Genomic DNA, 15,870 nt, shown 5'->3' with positions numbered 1-15,870 from the left:
ATTGGTCGCAGGCGTTCGCCATATTAGCTAGTGTGATAGGGGAAAAGGCGCCGGAAAATTGTTCGGCGTTGTTTTGTTATTTTGATGCCATTGGGGAGGCTCATAGGGCGTATGGGGGTCAGGCGTGGCTGCGATACGATGAGCAATTCCGTCAGCGGAAAGCGGTTCGGCCGGCGATTCGGTGGGACCAGAAGGATATTGCTCTCTGGTTACGGGTTACGGCTCCGGTTAGGCAGTCCTTTCCCGGGAGCGCCGGCCAAGGAGGCCAGTCTAGTCAGGTTGGACAAGGCGGCGGGGGAAAGGCGGGGTTTTGCTGGCAATTTAATGAAGGCCAGTGTAAGTTCGGGGCCACGTGCAAGTTCAAGCACGTGTGTTCCGAGTGTAATGGTGCATCACACGGGGCGGCAAAATGTCTGCGAAAAAAGAGGTCAGGGAACCAGTCCTCCGCGGCTGGTCAAGGGGGTGTCACCGGTGAGGGTGGAAAAGATGGCCCCTTATCTAAATGAGTATCCGGATAGGGCGGCGGCTAAGTTGCTTTACGAAGGGTTTTGTGTTGGTTTTGTTATTCCTCCGCCTCCTTATGAGGTTCCGGTTACGCGGAGGAATTTAAAATCGGCTTACTTGCATGCCAAGGTCGTGTCGGAAAAATTGTTAAAAGAAGTTTCGTTGGGTCGCATGTCGGGGCCTTTTGTTGATTCGCCTGTAAAAGATTTAGTTGTGTCCCCGTTGGGTATTGTTCCTAAGCGCGAGCCCGGAAAATTTCGTTTGATTCAACACTTATCGTATCCCAAGTGTTCGTCGGTAAATGACGGGATTGATCACGAGTTGTGCTCCGTAGTCTATACCTCATTCGATAAGGCGGTGGGTTTAGTGCGGGCTGCGGGTCCAGGCGCGCTGCTAGCGAAAACCGACATCGAGGCGGCGTTCAGGTTGTTGCCAGTTCATCTAGAAAGCCAACGGCTGTTCGGTTGTTTTTGGAATGGGGCTTTTTACGTGGATCGGTGCCTTCCGATGGGGTGTTCCCTTTCTTGTGCATACTTCGAGGCGTTTAGTAGCTTCGTGGAGTGGGTAACGAGGGGAGTATCCGTGGTCGACTCGTTGATCCATTACTTAGATGATTTTTTGTGCGTTGGCCCGGGGGGGTCGCCGGTTTGCGGTAATTTGCTTTATGCACTACAGAAGGTGGCGAGGGATTTTGGGATCCCTTTGGCGCCAGAAAAAACGGAGGGCCCGGTAGCGACGATTTGTTTTTTGGGAATTGAAATAGTTTCGGTGGCAATGGAGTGTCGTCTCCCTGCGGATAAGTTGGGTGCTTTGAGGCTGGAGGTACGGCGGGCTTGTAGACTGAAGAAAATGATGCTGCGGGAGCTTCAGTCGCTGCTGGGGAAGTTGAATTTCGCCTGCCGGATTATGCCAATGGGGAGGGTGTTTGGTAGACGGTTGGCGGCGGCAACGGCGGGAGTGCGTGCGCCGCATCATTTTGTGCGGCTCAAGGAGGAGCATCGAGCTGATCTTCAGGTTTGGGATGACTTCTTGGGCCAGTACAATGGTCGCTCGCTATGGATGGCCCCAGCGCAGGATACGAGTGATTTGAATAATTTTACGGATGCGGCTGGGGCGGGCGGTTTTGGAGCTTACGGGGGAGGTCCGTGGTGCGCAGGTCAATGGCCGGCTAGTTGGGTGTCCAGTGGACTCACGCGGAATCTGGCCCTGCTCGAGCTGTTCCCCATCGTGGTGGCGGCGACCATTTGGGGGGACAGGCTCAGGGATAAGAAGGTTCGTTTTTACTGCGACAACATGGGGGTGGTGCTGGCCATTAATAACATCACGGCGTCCTCTCCTCCGGTAGTTCAATTGTTGCGACATTTAGTGTTGGTGTGTTTGTCGTCGAACGCGTGGGTGGTGGCGGTGCATGTGCCGGGAGTACGGAATTGTATCACTGATGCTCTTTCTCGCTCGCAGTGGGACCAGTTTCGGCAATTGGCACCGGGAGCGGAACGTCTCGGTTTGGCTTGTCCGGAACATCTTTGGGATCTGGTCTCGGTCCCGTAGAACAACTGGTACAAAGGTCTTTGGCGCGCACGACGTGGAGTGCTTATTCTGCTTGTTGGAGGCAGTGGGAGGAGTGGGTAAGAGAGTTGGGTGACGTCAATACGGATAGAGACAGGTTGGTGGCACTTTTGTACTGGTTAGGGGACGCCTGGGAGGCAGGATTTTCATTGGCAAAGGTGAACCGGTTCATATCTGCGGTGGCGTTTGGTTTTAAGTTGCGAGGCTTTCAGGATGTATCGAAGGAATTTCTGGTGTTACAGGCTTTGAAGGGGTTGCGCCGAGGTAGAGTGGAGGCGGATAGTAGAAGGCCTGTGTCGTTTGCTTTGCTTAGCTCGTTGGGCGGTTCATTAGCATCGGTCTGTCGTTCTTCAGACGAAATGGATTTGTTTCGGTTAGCTTTTTCGTTAGCGTTCTTTGGGGCATTTAGAATAGGTGAGTTGGTGTCGCAAAGTACCAAACAGGCAGGGGGGCTGAGATCTGGGGAGGTGAGCCTATTCGCAGATCGGCTGGAGGTATGGTTGCGTCGGTCAAAAACTGACCAATTAGGGAAGGGTAAGCTGATAGTTTTGTTCGCCCTCCCGGGGTCGGTTATGTGCCCAGTAGAGTGCATGCAGGGTTTTAAGCCGCAAGTGGGGTCTCCAGATTTGCCTTTGTTACGTCATGTGGACGGGTCGTTTTTGTCCAGGTTTCAGTTTGGAGCTATATTTAAAAAATGTTTGACGGCGGTTGGTGTCGCGGCGGGCTCATATTCATCTCATTCCTTCAGGATTGGCACAGCAACTGAAGCGGGGCGCTGGGGGTTGGATGATGAAGGGGTGCGGCGTATTGGTCGTTGGGAGTCCAACAGATTTAAGTCCTATGTCCGCCCCCATTTGTTATGAGGTTTGTTGTTAACGCTTAAGAAATGTTATATGGTGGTGTCTAATTGTTTTTTCCGTTTCAGATTCGCCTCCGTGTTTGGTGTGGTCGCTGGGTCATTCTTACGTGCACTGGGGGGCTTTGAGGGCGGACGTCCGCCCGGACGGTCGCCAGTTGCGCATTCCGCGACAGGATGCGGTTGTGCATTGGCTGGGATTTAGAGGTATGTCTTGGAGCAGGGTGTTGGCGGAATTCCAGACATATGCCCGGCTTGATAGGGTTCCGGAGGTCTTAGTGTTGCACGTGGGTGGGAATGACTTAGGAGTCCGCCCCTTTCGTGAGTTGGTGCGGGATATCAAACACGATATGTTGTGTTTGTGGGTTTCTTATCCCAAGTTGGTAATAGTGTGGTCGGACATAGTCCCAAGGAAACATTGGCGGTTGGCTAGGTCTGTGGAGAGAGTCAATAAGGCTCGCATTAAAGTTAATCGGGCGGTGTCCCGTTTTGTAGCAAAAAACGGGGGCATTTGCGTGAGGCACAGGGATTTGGAGTCAGGAGTGGGGAACTTCTGGAGGAGTGATGGGGTTCATCTGACCGAGGTTGGCATTGATCTTTGGAGCTTGGCGATAGCAGAAGGAATAGAAAGGGCGGTGGTGGTGTGTCGGAACTCACAGGCTTAAGGTGGTCAAGGCCTGTTTCGCTGGGGCGGGGGGAGTCCTTGAGGCCAGTCAGTACAAAATGGTGGGGGGGTCGCATCGGGGGTATGCGTCCCCCAAAAAAGGTACATGGTTGAAGACTTCATCGGGTGTTATCCCTTTGAAGTGGTCTTCTGGTGGAAGGTATATCACTTGAAGGCTTCATCGGGTGTTATCCCTTTGAAGTGGACTTCTAGTGGTCGGTATATCACTTGAGGGCTTCATCGGGTGTTATCCCCTTGAAGTGGACTTCTAGTGGTTGGAGCCATCTGCAGAGGTGAACAGTGCTTCCGAGCTGGTTTACGGCTGGAGGTAATTGGTGGTTTGCAGATGGCTAACTCGGTGTGTTCTTAAAAAAGGAATATCTGAAAGGTCTTCAAGGACTTCCTCTGCTCGGGTTAATGTTAACGTTAAAATTGTTATTTACGATTCTGACCCATGTTGGGTCATGTGAATTATTAGAAGGAATTCTCGGGTGGATTCCTAACTAGTTATCCGAAGGTTTCGGATTTAAATTGTTTTTATAAAACTGTGAAATTAATAAACGGCTGCTGTGGCCATTTCACATCCAACCTCGGTGTCACGTGTCTTTCCTAAAGGTGGGGGTGGAGGGATAGGATGGGTAAGGGAAGGTTCATTAACACACGACTCTACTTAGGCAGGTCATGCCCATGTACTGAATAATCATGGAATGTGGCGTCTTTACTTCGAATGAGTGGTGAGCGGACCAATTTTCCTTATATATTTGTTACTTGCTATTATATTATGTGTTGCATCTCAAATGTGGTCACCTTAATATTAGTGAGGGTTGTCCGACCTCAGGGTAATACCGAGCACGCAGAACTGTGATCCTTCTGGTTTAGACCTGTGATGAATGGGAGAGCACACATCTGTGTGACATATGCAACCATCCTGTCACGACGTAGCACATTATTCTTCTGATCTTGAACCATGAGTTATGTATAGGTAATAAACTAGAGCCCATGTTATCTTATTGTGAAGTTACTTGGTGTGGAAGCAATTGGAAATGCTATGGGATTATAATATAGAATAGTATTTAGTATCGGTAATAGTAATCAGAATAGTATTAAAGGGGTTGTTTATGTACGGAAGACTGCTGTTCTATCCACAGGATAGTTCATCTATGTATGAGCGGTGGGGGTCCGACACCTAGACCCTGCACCAATCACCTGCTCTGGCCAGACCAGGATTTAGACAATGTGTGGCCCCAAATGCTGAATTACTGTATCAATAACGGAGTCTGAGGTGTGCAATGAACCGCATGACTGATTTCTAGCATGTCCAGGAGTGTTGCAAGCCCCAAAGCATATGTCCCCCCTCTCTCACAAAAAAATGATCTATATACATGTACAGTTATTATATCATACCACTACACCAGATGAAATATTACCTGCATATTGTCAATAAACACAACTCAGTGTTATAAGACCAATATTCTAACAATATAAGGTCCAAATAATACCGCCACTCCATAACCACATAGTGACTGAATAATACCCCATACTGTTACTGAATAATACCGCCACACCATAACCATATACTGACTGAATAATACCCTCATACTGTTACTGAATAATACCGCTACACTAGAACCAGATAGTGACTGAATAATAACCCCATACTGTTACTGAATAATACCGCCACACCATAACCACATAGTGACTGAATAATACCCCCATACTGTTACTGAATAATACCGCCACACGATAACCACATAGTGACTGAATTATACCCCCATACTGTTACTGAATAATACCGCTACACTAGAACCACATAGTGACTGAATAATACCCCCATACTGTTACTGAATAATACCGCCACACCATAAACACATAGTGACTGAATATATAACCCCCCATACTGTTACTGAATAATACCGGCACACCATGACCACATATTACCACCACATAGTGACTGAATAATACCAACATACTGTTACTAAATAATACTGCCACACCATAACCACATAATGACTGAATAATACCCCATACTGTTACTGAATAATACCGCCACACCATAACCATATACTGACTGAATAATACCCTCATACTGTTACTGAATAATACAGCTACACTAGAACCAGATAGTGACTGAATAATACCGCCACACCATAACCACATAGTGACTGAATTTTACCCTCATACTGTTACTGAATAATACCGCTACACTAGAACCACATAGTGACTGAATAATACCCCATACTGTTACTGAATAATACCGCCACACGATAACCACATAGTGACTGAATTATACCCCCATACTGTTACTGAATAATACCGCCACACCATAAACACATAGTGACTGAATATATAAACCCCCATACTGTTACTGAATAATACCGCCACACCATGACCACATATTACCACCACATAGTGACTGAATAATACCACCATACTGTTACTAAATAATACTGCCACACCATAACCACATAGTGACTGAATAATACCCCCATACCGTTACTGAGTAATACCGCCACACCATAACCACATAGTGAATGAATAATACCCTCATACTGTTACTGAATAATGTAATGTGTTACCTTAATGTTATACTCCTTAAATGTACTCGCCCTAATATTAGTGAGTATTGTCCGACCCCAGGATTACACCAAGCGCGCAGAACTGTGATCCTTCTGGTTCAGACCTGTGATGAATGGCAAAACACACAACTGTGTGATATGTGCAACCTTCCTGTTACGATGTAGCACATTACCCATCTGATCTTGAACCGGTGATGGACTTATATATATTGGATTATAGTGATTGTTATATTAGTATTAGGTTTCTTGGTGGGGAATTAATTAGAAGAGATATGGGGTTATAACATATAATCAGGATAGTGTTAATAAAGTTCTGTTCAAGCTGTTGGACCTGTGGTCAGGCTGGGTCTTATGTTAGTAATTAGATGGCTGTTATACAGACATAATACTCTCACCCCCCCCACCCCTAGCTATACCAAGCTGGATATAGCTCACCATTGGATTGTAAGTTGATCTAAGTCTATTTCAAGAGAACTGTGGGGCGTTTGGTTATTTTGTTCGTATTACGTCCAACTGAAGGCCCTGTAATCTTACCTTTCTAAAAACAAAAAAAGTCATCACTAAGTGCTCTACAAACCTCACATTTGTATGTATAGTAAATGTAGTGGTAATACAAAACAATCTACATACAGTGCATCCGTTGGTCTTAGCGCTTGTAAACTGCTATTTCAATGTTATTTTTATATGTAATGTTATCTATCTTGATGCAATGTGGCTCAAATGTGGTCACCCTAATATTAGTGAGTGTTGTCCGACCCCAGGGTTATACCGAGCGCAACGACCTGTGATCCTTCTGGTTCAGATCTGTGATGAATGGGAGAGCACACAACTGTGTGACATGTGCACCCTTCCTGTTACGACATGGCACATTACCCTTCTGATTCTGAACCAGTGGTGAATACACATAGATAGTAAACTATAATCTTTGATGTTTTATAGGGTGACTTGTTATGGCTGATGCCTCCTACTGGTTAACAATACCTTCTTAAAGAAAATGTTTAATAGAAGCATGACTTTCCAAATATGCATCCCCAATCTGACTGTATACCACACTCTACACTTATTTTATGTCAAATGAACTTACTTTTTCAGCTGCTGCTTTGTCTGTGCTTTAAAAAAGCCCCCATCTTGATTCTTAGATTTTCCCAGCTTTCTCTTCCTTTCTGCTTTGCTGTAAATCCAATGATGCTTCATCACAGCATCACATGACCAGCTAAGGACCATACCATTTCTGCATGCTGGGGGACACTGATTATCGTTCTCTCTATATTCTCTTAAATAAACTGAGAAACCATAAGTATACATACAGGGAGGCTGCACTATATTCTTCTACATTATACCTGTGTGACAGGAACCTGTATCAGTGGTAGCTGATGATAGAAGTTTCTGTCCCCCCTGTGAAAAACTAGTGTGGTACAGGAACTGCTGAAGCCTGTGATAGGTGACACATAGATCTCCATAGACTCAAAAAGAGAGATAGCGTGTCACCAAGCCTGATTCACAATGCTGCTAAGCAACATCCCAGTCTGATATATAGAGATAGAAATAACAGGTGAGAGACTGACACATGGAATACCATAATGGTACACATGGGAAAGTTTAGTTTTTGCTGGAATGTCCCTTTAATAACCAGCTAAAAAAAAGTATTTTTGCCTCTGCCTGTCAGCAGCCATAACTTTTTTATTTTTTTTATTGACACGCCTGTATGAGGCCTTGTTTTATATGGGATACATTTTATTTTTTTGGAGGCGCAAAAAATGTACTGTGTAAGTTATGTACCGTATTTCTCGGACTATACGACGTAATTTTTAGCTAGAATAAATCTTGCTAAAAAGTCCCTGTGTCTTATAGTCTTACTTAATCGCTTCCCGACCCATGATGTGTCATAAACTGCAGGTGTCAGCTGTGTTTTACGGCTTACATGCTGCTCTAACGAACAGGAACAGCGATGGAGCTATTCCTGGCCGCGGTCAATAGCAACTGTGGCATTTATAGGGGTCTTCCCATAAATGTCAGATAGATGCAGGTCTCACTTCTGGAACCCGCACCTATCTGTAGAACGGGGCCACCTAAACCCCGTTCTAGCTTACTCGCTCCGCTGTCTCCCGGCCACTTCCTGGTTAGGTGGTCGTGAGTTACGGAAACAGTCGAGTGCTCGCTGAGCTACGCTGTTTCCGTAACTCCCATAGAAGTGAATAGGAGTTACGTCAACTGCGTAGCACCGCAAGCTACTCTGTTTTCGGAACACGGCAGCTCCAAAAACAGCATAAGGCCTCATTTACACGAACGTAATATACGCGCGTGCGACGCGCGTGCTTTGCACGCATGTCGTACGCACCTATATTAGTCAATGGGGCAGTTTAGACGATGCGTGAATTGCGCTCAGCGCGTGTGCGCAGGAAAAAACTCACGACATGTTCTATAATCGTGCGTTTTTCGCGCACTCACGCACCCATTGAAGTCAATGGGTGCGTGAAAACCACGCATGCCGCATGGAAGCACTTCCGTGCGAACTGTGTGATTCGCGCAAGAGCTGTCAAACTCCTGAATGTAAACAGAAAAGCACCACGTGCTTTTCTGTTTACAAACATCCAAACGGAGTGTCAAATTCGAGATGAGCGCACTGAACTTCACCGGGTTCGGCCAAACTCGTTTTGACCGAAACCGGTAAAAAATGTTCGGGTACGCGACGTCAGGAGACAGTCACTGTCCACGGTGCTGAAAGCGTTAAACTGGTTCAGCACCATGGACAGTGACTTCCGCTCCGAAAATCCATGAACCTGCAAAAAAAAAAAGACGTTCTGACTTACCGATAACTCCGGTCCGACCTCCCGGGATGACAGTTCAGTCCAAATGACAGCTGCAGCCAATCACAGGCCAAGCACAGGCTGCAGCCAATCACAGGCTGCAGCGGTCTCATGGACTGCGGCGTCATCCTGGGAGGTGGGGCCGGATGACAAGAGAGGGACGCGTCACCAAGGCAACGGCCGGGAGCCCGGACTGGGGGAAGCAGGAAGTTCTTGGTAAGTATGAAAGTCTTTTTTTATTCACAGGTTGGTGTATATTGTGTTCGGCATTCACTGTCGAGGGTGCTGAAAGAGTTACTGCCGATCAGTTAGCTCTTTCAGCACCTTGGACAGTGACGGGCGTCGACTAGCCTCATCTCTATGATTGCGGCTGCGCGAAAATCACGCAGCCGCGCATCATACACGGATGACACACGGAGCTGCCAAGTGCCTTTTGCGCGCGCAAAACGCAGCGTTTTTTGCGCGCGCAAAACGCACACGCTCGTGTAAATGAGGCCTTACTCACTGAGCTATGCTGCTTCCGTAACTGTCGTTCACTACTACGGGAGTTATGCCGTTTCCGTAACTCATCCATGCATTGCAGTGTATTGTAGCAGCGATCTAATCATCGCTGGTTCAAGTCCCCTAGGGGAACTAATAAAATGTGCAACAAAAAAAAGTTCGATAAATTTTAAGGAGTCTAAAAAATTATTAAAAGTTAAGAAAAACACCCTTTTCCCATTTCTCCCCATTTTTCCCCAAGCACAATGTAAAAAAAAAAAAAACGGAATGAAATAAAAAGTGATAAAATCGTATGTACCAAAAAAAGGCTGTCAGAATGTGGTGAAACAGAACAAATAATTTTTTTAAACTAATAGTTCTTGCTTTGTAAAAGTGGTAAAAGTAGTAAAATATGCAATTTTTTCCTATTTTCTGTTGTCTAAAACCTGGGTGCGTCTTATAGTCAGAAAAATATGGTCATTTATTTTTGCGAAGTGAATATAGAAAAAGCATTTTGTGGCAATATTTTTTATTTTTTTTTATCCCGTTTATGTTTTATGCTAAATAGCCTGTTACATTATTTCTTCAGGTTATTACGGTCGTGTAGATACCTAATATGTGTAATTTTTTTTTAACCCCTTGAGTACCCAGCTCATTTTGGCCTTGAGGACCAGACCCATTTTTTCAAATCTGACATGTATCACTTTATGTGGTAATAACTCCGGAATGCTTTTACCTATCCAATTGATTCTGAGATTGTTTTCTCGTGACATATTGTACTTTAGTTTAGTGCAAAAATTTGGTCGATAAATTCATTGCTTATTTGTGAAAAACACCAACATTTAGCGAAAATATGAAGAAATTATGATTTTTCCAATTTGAAATGCATCTGCTTGTAAAACAGATGATAATACCACACAAAATAGTTACCAATTAACATCTCCCATATGTCTACTTTATGTTTGCATAGTTTTTTGAACATCCTTTTATTTTTCTATGACCTCACAAGGCTTAGAACTTTAGCAGCAATTTCTCATATTTTTAAGAAAATTTCAAAAAGCGATTTTTTCAGGGACGAGTTCAGTTCTGAAGTGGTTTTGAGTGCCCTATATATTAGAAACCCCCATAAAACACCCCATTTTGAAAACTGCACCCCTCAAAGTATCCAAAACAGCATTCAGAAAGTGTTTCAACCCTTTAGGCGTTTTACAGGAATTGAAGGAAAGTAGAGCTGAAATTTTCAAATTTCATTTTTTTTTTACAAAGTTCATATGTAATACATTTTCTTCTGTACCACAGAAGGTTTTACCTGAGAACTCAATATTTATTGCCCAGATTCTGCAGTTTTTAGAAATATCCCACACGTGGCCCTAGTGCGCTAATGGACTGAAACACAGGCCTCAGAAGCAAAGGAGCACCTCTTGGATTTTGGGGCCTCCTTTTTTCAGAATATATTTTAGGCACCATGTCAGGTTTGAAGAGGTCTTGTGGTGCCAAAACAGTGGAAACCCCCAAAAGTGACCCCCATTTTTTAAACTACACCCCCCAGGGAATTTATCTAGGGGTATAGTTAGCATTTTGACCCCACAGGTATTTTGCTATATTTTCTGGAGTTAGTCTGTGAAAATGAAAATCTACTTTTTTTCTGGAAAAACGTAAAAATTCCTAATTTTTGCAAGAAATAAAGGAGAGAAAGCACCCCAACATTTGTAAAGCAATTTCTCGCGATTACGGAAATACCCCATATGTGGTAATAAACTGCTGTTTGGACCCACAGCAGGGCTCAGAAGGGAAGGACCCCCATTTGGATTTTGGAGCTCTGATTTTACTGGAATGGTTTTCAGTGCCGTGTCACGTTTGCAACGCCCTGGAGGGACCTAAACAGTGGAATCCCCCCAAAAGTGACCCCATTTTGGAAACTATACCCCTCAAGGAATTTTTCTAGTGGTATAGTTATCATTTTGACCCCACAGGTTTTTTGCAGAATTTATTGGAATTAGTCTGTGAAGATGAAAAGAGACTTTTTTTTGGAAAAAACACAGAATTTTCTAATTTTTATAAGGAATAAAGGAGAAAAAGCACCTCAACATATGTAAAGCAATTTCTCCTGATTACGGAAATACCCCATTATGTGGTAATAAACTGCTGTTTGGACCCACGGCAGGGCTCAGAGGAGACGGAGCACCATTTGGATTTTGCAGCTCAGATTTTGCTGAATTGGTTTCTGGGGGCCATGTCGCATTTGCAGAGTCCCTGAAGTACCAGTACAGTAGAAATTCCCCAGATGTGATCCCAATTTGGAGACTATACCCCTGAAAGAATTAAATTAGAGGTGTAGTGAGCATTTTGAGCCCTCAGGTGTTTTATAGATTTTATTAGAATTGGTCCGTGAAAATGAAAAAATTTTTTTTCCAATAACCTGTAGCTTTAGCTCAGAATTTTTCATTTCCACAAGGAATACAGGAAAAAAGACACCCCAAAATGTGTTACACAATTTCTCCTGATTACGGAAATACCCCATATGTGGTTGTAAACGGCTATTTGGACATACGGCAAGGGTCTAAACGGAAAAAGTGCAATTTCGTTTTTGGAGTGGAGATTTTACAAAATTTGTTTTTGACGCCATGTTGCATTGCGCTGAGGTACGAGTACAGTGAAAACTCCCGAGAAGTGACACCATTTAGGAAACTACACCCCTCAAGGAATTCATCTAGAAGTGTAGTGAGCATTTTGACCCCCAAAGGTTTTGCAGAAATTAGTGCACAGTGGATGTTGCAGATTGAAAATTGACATTTTCCACATATATGCTATTTCAGTGCCCAATGCGTTGGGCCCAGCTTGTACCACTGGAGACGTACGCCCCATAAATTGTTAAGCGGTTCTCCAGAGTACGGTAATACCCCATATGTGGTCATAAACCGCTGTTTGGGCACACTGCCAGGCCCAGAAGGAGCGCCATTTGGCTTTTGGAGCGCAGATTTTGCTTGGTAGTAGTTTTGTTTAGTGTTTTACTGGTGTTTCAGTTTATAATGTGGGGGCATATGTAATCTGTGCGGAGTACATACATTTTTTGCGTGACACACTGTCGTTTTTATTGGTACCATGTTTGGCTACGCGCGACTTTTTGATCACTTTTTATTCAATTTTTTTGGAAACAACTTGACCAAAAAAGGAAATTCTGCCATTGTTTTTTATGGTATTCTTTTTACGGTGTTCACCGTGCGGGATAAATAATATGATATTTTTTTAGGTCAGGCCGATACGAACGCGGCGATACCTATTATGTCTAGTTTTTGTCTTTTTTTTCCATTTTTTTTCTAATTATAAAGGGCTTGGTCAGGGAAACAAGGCGATTATTGTTTTTATTACGTACAACTTGTATTTATTTATTTATCTAAAACTTTTTTGTAACTTTTTTTTCACTTTTTATTTTACACATACTAGGGGACTGGAAGATCTGAGCTTCTGATCCCCTGCACAATACACTGCACTACTTCTGTATGTACTGATGTAGTGCAGTGTATTGTAACTGTCACTTTACAACTGACAGTTGAGCCTATTACGTCCTGCCTTGGGCAGGACCTAATAGGCTCCCGTACCTGGCAACCAGGAAGCCGTTGCTAGGCTTCCTGGTTGCCATTGCAACCATCAGAACCCCGCGATTTTTCGCGGGGGGGGGGGGCAATGGGGTGCAGAGGGAGCCCCCTCCCTCTGTATCAATCACTTAAATGCCGCTGTCGCTATTGACAGCGGCATTTAAGGGGTTAAACTACAGCGATCGGAGAGGACAGTGATCGCTGTAGTTGCAGTGAGATGTCGGCTGTATATTACAGCCGACATCCGATGAAGATGGAGCGAGCACAGCTCCTGTGCCCGCTTCATCCTAAGGGCGTTACTATACGCCCATTTTCGGGAAGGGGTTAATAAAAATAGTGGTTTTTTTTTTTACACCGCTTTCTCTGATCTCCTCACGTATCTCACAGAAGTGAGGAGATCAGAGAAAGTGACAGGAGCTTTCTCCTGCAGACGACGTCACAGACGGCTGTGATTGGTCAGTCTTCAGAGACTGACCAATCACAGCAATCGCCGGCATTGGGGACTGCTAATTGGTCCCCAGGCCGGTAGCAGAGACGGTTAGCTGTCAATGACAGCTGCCGCCGCTGTTCTGTCACTATGTGATTTCACATAGTGACAGTTTATTCCTGCGCCGTAATAGTACGTCGAAGGTACGCTGGAATAAGCGGCCAGCGACGTACTATTACGTCGAAGGTACGCAAGGGGTTAATGTAATGTATGGCCAATAAAATATATTTTATACTCCATAATTACTTTTTTTGGACTTTTTTATTATTAGTATTTTTTTGTACATTTTGTTTTTTGCCCATTAAAACAAAACTTTTTAACAACTTTATTTTTTATTTACAATGTATTCGCATACTCCAGAAGAGGCCGTACTGCAGACCAAAAAGAAAATAAGGGGAGGCCTCCATGACTGAAATAGATGGGAGGGACTCAGAGTTGGCTGGCCTATGAGAGATTAGGTTAAGGATAGGAGGAGGGCTTGGGGGATTAGGGGTGGGGATTGAAGGGGATGTACCTGTTTCCTGTTGTGCTCTTCCCTCTCTTCGCCAGGACACAGAAGCAGGAGCATGTCTTACATCCCTGCTGCATCTGACGAGGAGGCGATGGAGCTGCTGCGGGCCGCGGCAGCATCTCAGGGCCCTGGATGGCTCGGAGCACGAGTGGCGACGCTGCTGCAGGGACAAGCGGGCGCTCCGGTCCAGGAGCGGGCAGAGTCGTCGGGAGCGGGCGTGGAGCGCTCCACCATGCCGGTGGTCTCGGGCCTGCTGGAGCAGGCCGAGGTACAGGACCGGCGTGCCAGGGGGACGAGCAGGAGAAGAGGAGAGCCCGTCTCCCCCGTGACTCAGGCCAGGGCTGGCACTCCCGGCGTGACGCGCAGCTCGAGGCGGCGGCGCAAGAGGAGCCCCTCAGTGGACCCTTAAGGCCAGACCCCAGGGCGGCCTGACGCTACTCTTTCGTCTGGTCCTGGGAGGAATCCCAAAACGCGGCTGCGCCGAGGAGGACGCGGCCTTCGCTTCCGGCCACACCCCCTCCTTCTTCTGTACGTGGCGGAAGGGCAACGGCGACCCTGCATGGCGATGTGCCAGCCAGAGGGTCGGCTCATGGTGATGACTAGCGGGCAGTGGAGGTGGACACAAACAGAGGACGCAGGATGAGGTCGGTGGTTGGAGTGCCAGGGACGGAACAGCGTGGAGCTGGTTCAGCAGGACGGATGAGGCAAGAACTGGAGCTCGGCCAATTGGATGATGCGATGTCGCCCCCCTTTTCTCAGACGGAAATTGGAATTCCCCGTGCACACACTGCCAATGTGGACAGCGCCAGAGGGAGTCCGGAGCATTGGAGGACGGTGAGCGGCGGGCCTCTGCACGTGGACATGGGGGTCCGGCTGACGGGTTCACAGCCCCTGGGCAGCCTGGTGAGTTGACACCTACGTTACCTTTTCCAGCTTTATTGATGTCGGGTATCGGTGTAGAGGGTGTCGCGTCGGCTGGCGTCGCGGCGGAGTCGGGGGCCCCGGGGTTACAGGCGGGTGCAGGGGGGGATAGTTTGGCGGAGTTAGTGGGTTGTTTAAAGGTGTTGGTGGGGCGGCTAGGCGGTTTCCCTTCCCAAGAACCGGCAGGCGTGGCGCCGGCCGCGGTGTGGGGGGGCAGTATTGGTAGCGCTCCGGTTCTTCAAACCGGAGGGGGGTTAACCGCGGGGGCAGCGGTTGCAGTGGCGGCGGCGGTTCAAACAGACTCGCCAAGGGAAGTGGATAGGGTGCGTCTGGATGATCGCGCGCATGGGGAGGTTTACGTTTGTTACGAGGGCCCGTTAGGGGCGCATTTGAAGCAGGAGGTTAAAGAAAGGATTTGGAAAGATGAGTATGTGGAGATCTTTTCACTGCTTCTGCTGGAGAAGTTTAACTTGGATTAGGTGAAGCGGGATGAAACAAAAAAGGACGAGGAAGAAAAGAGACGGTACAGGTTGATTCCAAAAACATTCGTCAATTGGATGCAGGCTTTTGCAATTTTGGCGAGTGTTATTGGAGAAAAGGCGCCGGATAATTGTTCTGGCTTGTTTTGTTATTTGGACGCGGTGGGGGAGGCACATCGGGTTTATGGGGGCCAGGCTTGGCTTCGTTACGATGAACAGTTTCGGCAGCGGAAGGCGGTGCGGCCGAATATACGGTGGGATCATAAGGACATAGCCTTATGGTTGAAAGTGACGGCACTTTATAAGAAGGGGCAGTCCTTTCCCGGGAGCGGAAACGCAGCAGGAACTTCCGGCGGAACTAGTCAGGCCTCAGGTTACAAATTTGGGACGTGGTGGCAGTTCAACGAGGGGCAGTGTAAATTT

General features: G+C 46.4%; 3 non-coding genes across 3 annotated transcripts; all 3 read left to right on the top strand.

The window, feature by feature from the left end:
* The first annotated feature begins 4,454 nt into the window (after window positions 1-4,454).
* On the top strand, window positions 4,455-4,550 carry LOC142751378 (small nucleolar RNA U13). The gene has a single exon (XR_012882924.1). It is a non-coding gene; the product is annotated as a small nucleolar RNA U13 (small nucleolar RNA).
* Window positions 4,551-6,253: 1,703 nt separating this feature from the next.
* Window positions 6,254-6,349, top strand: LOC142751376 (small nucleolar RNA U13). The gene has a single exon (XR_012882922.1). It is a non-coding gene; the product is annotated as a small nucleolar RNA U13 (small nucleolar RNA).
* Window positions 6,350-6,953: 604 nt separating this feature from the next.
* Window positions 6,954-7,049, top strand: LOC142751375 (small nucleolar RNA U13). Its single transcript, XR_012882921.1, has one exon. It is a non-coding gene; the product is annotated as a small nucleolar RNA U13 (small nucleolar RNA).
* The last annotated feature ends 8,821 nt before the right edge of the window (window positions 7,050-15,870 follow it).

This window comes from Rhinoderma darwinii, chromosome 3 (genome assembly GCF_050947455.1).
Source record: "Rhinoderma darwinii isolate aRhiDar2 chromosome 3, aRhiDar2.hap1, whole genome shotgun sequence".
Lineage (NCBI taxonomy): Eukaryota > Metazoa > Chordata > Amphibia > Anura > Rhinodermatidae > Rhinoderma > Rhinoderma darwinii.
Note: the sequence above shows the minus strand (reverse complement) of the source record. Positions and strands in the feature narration are given on the sequence as shown.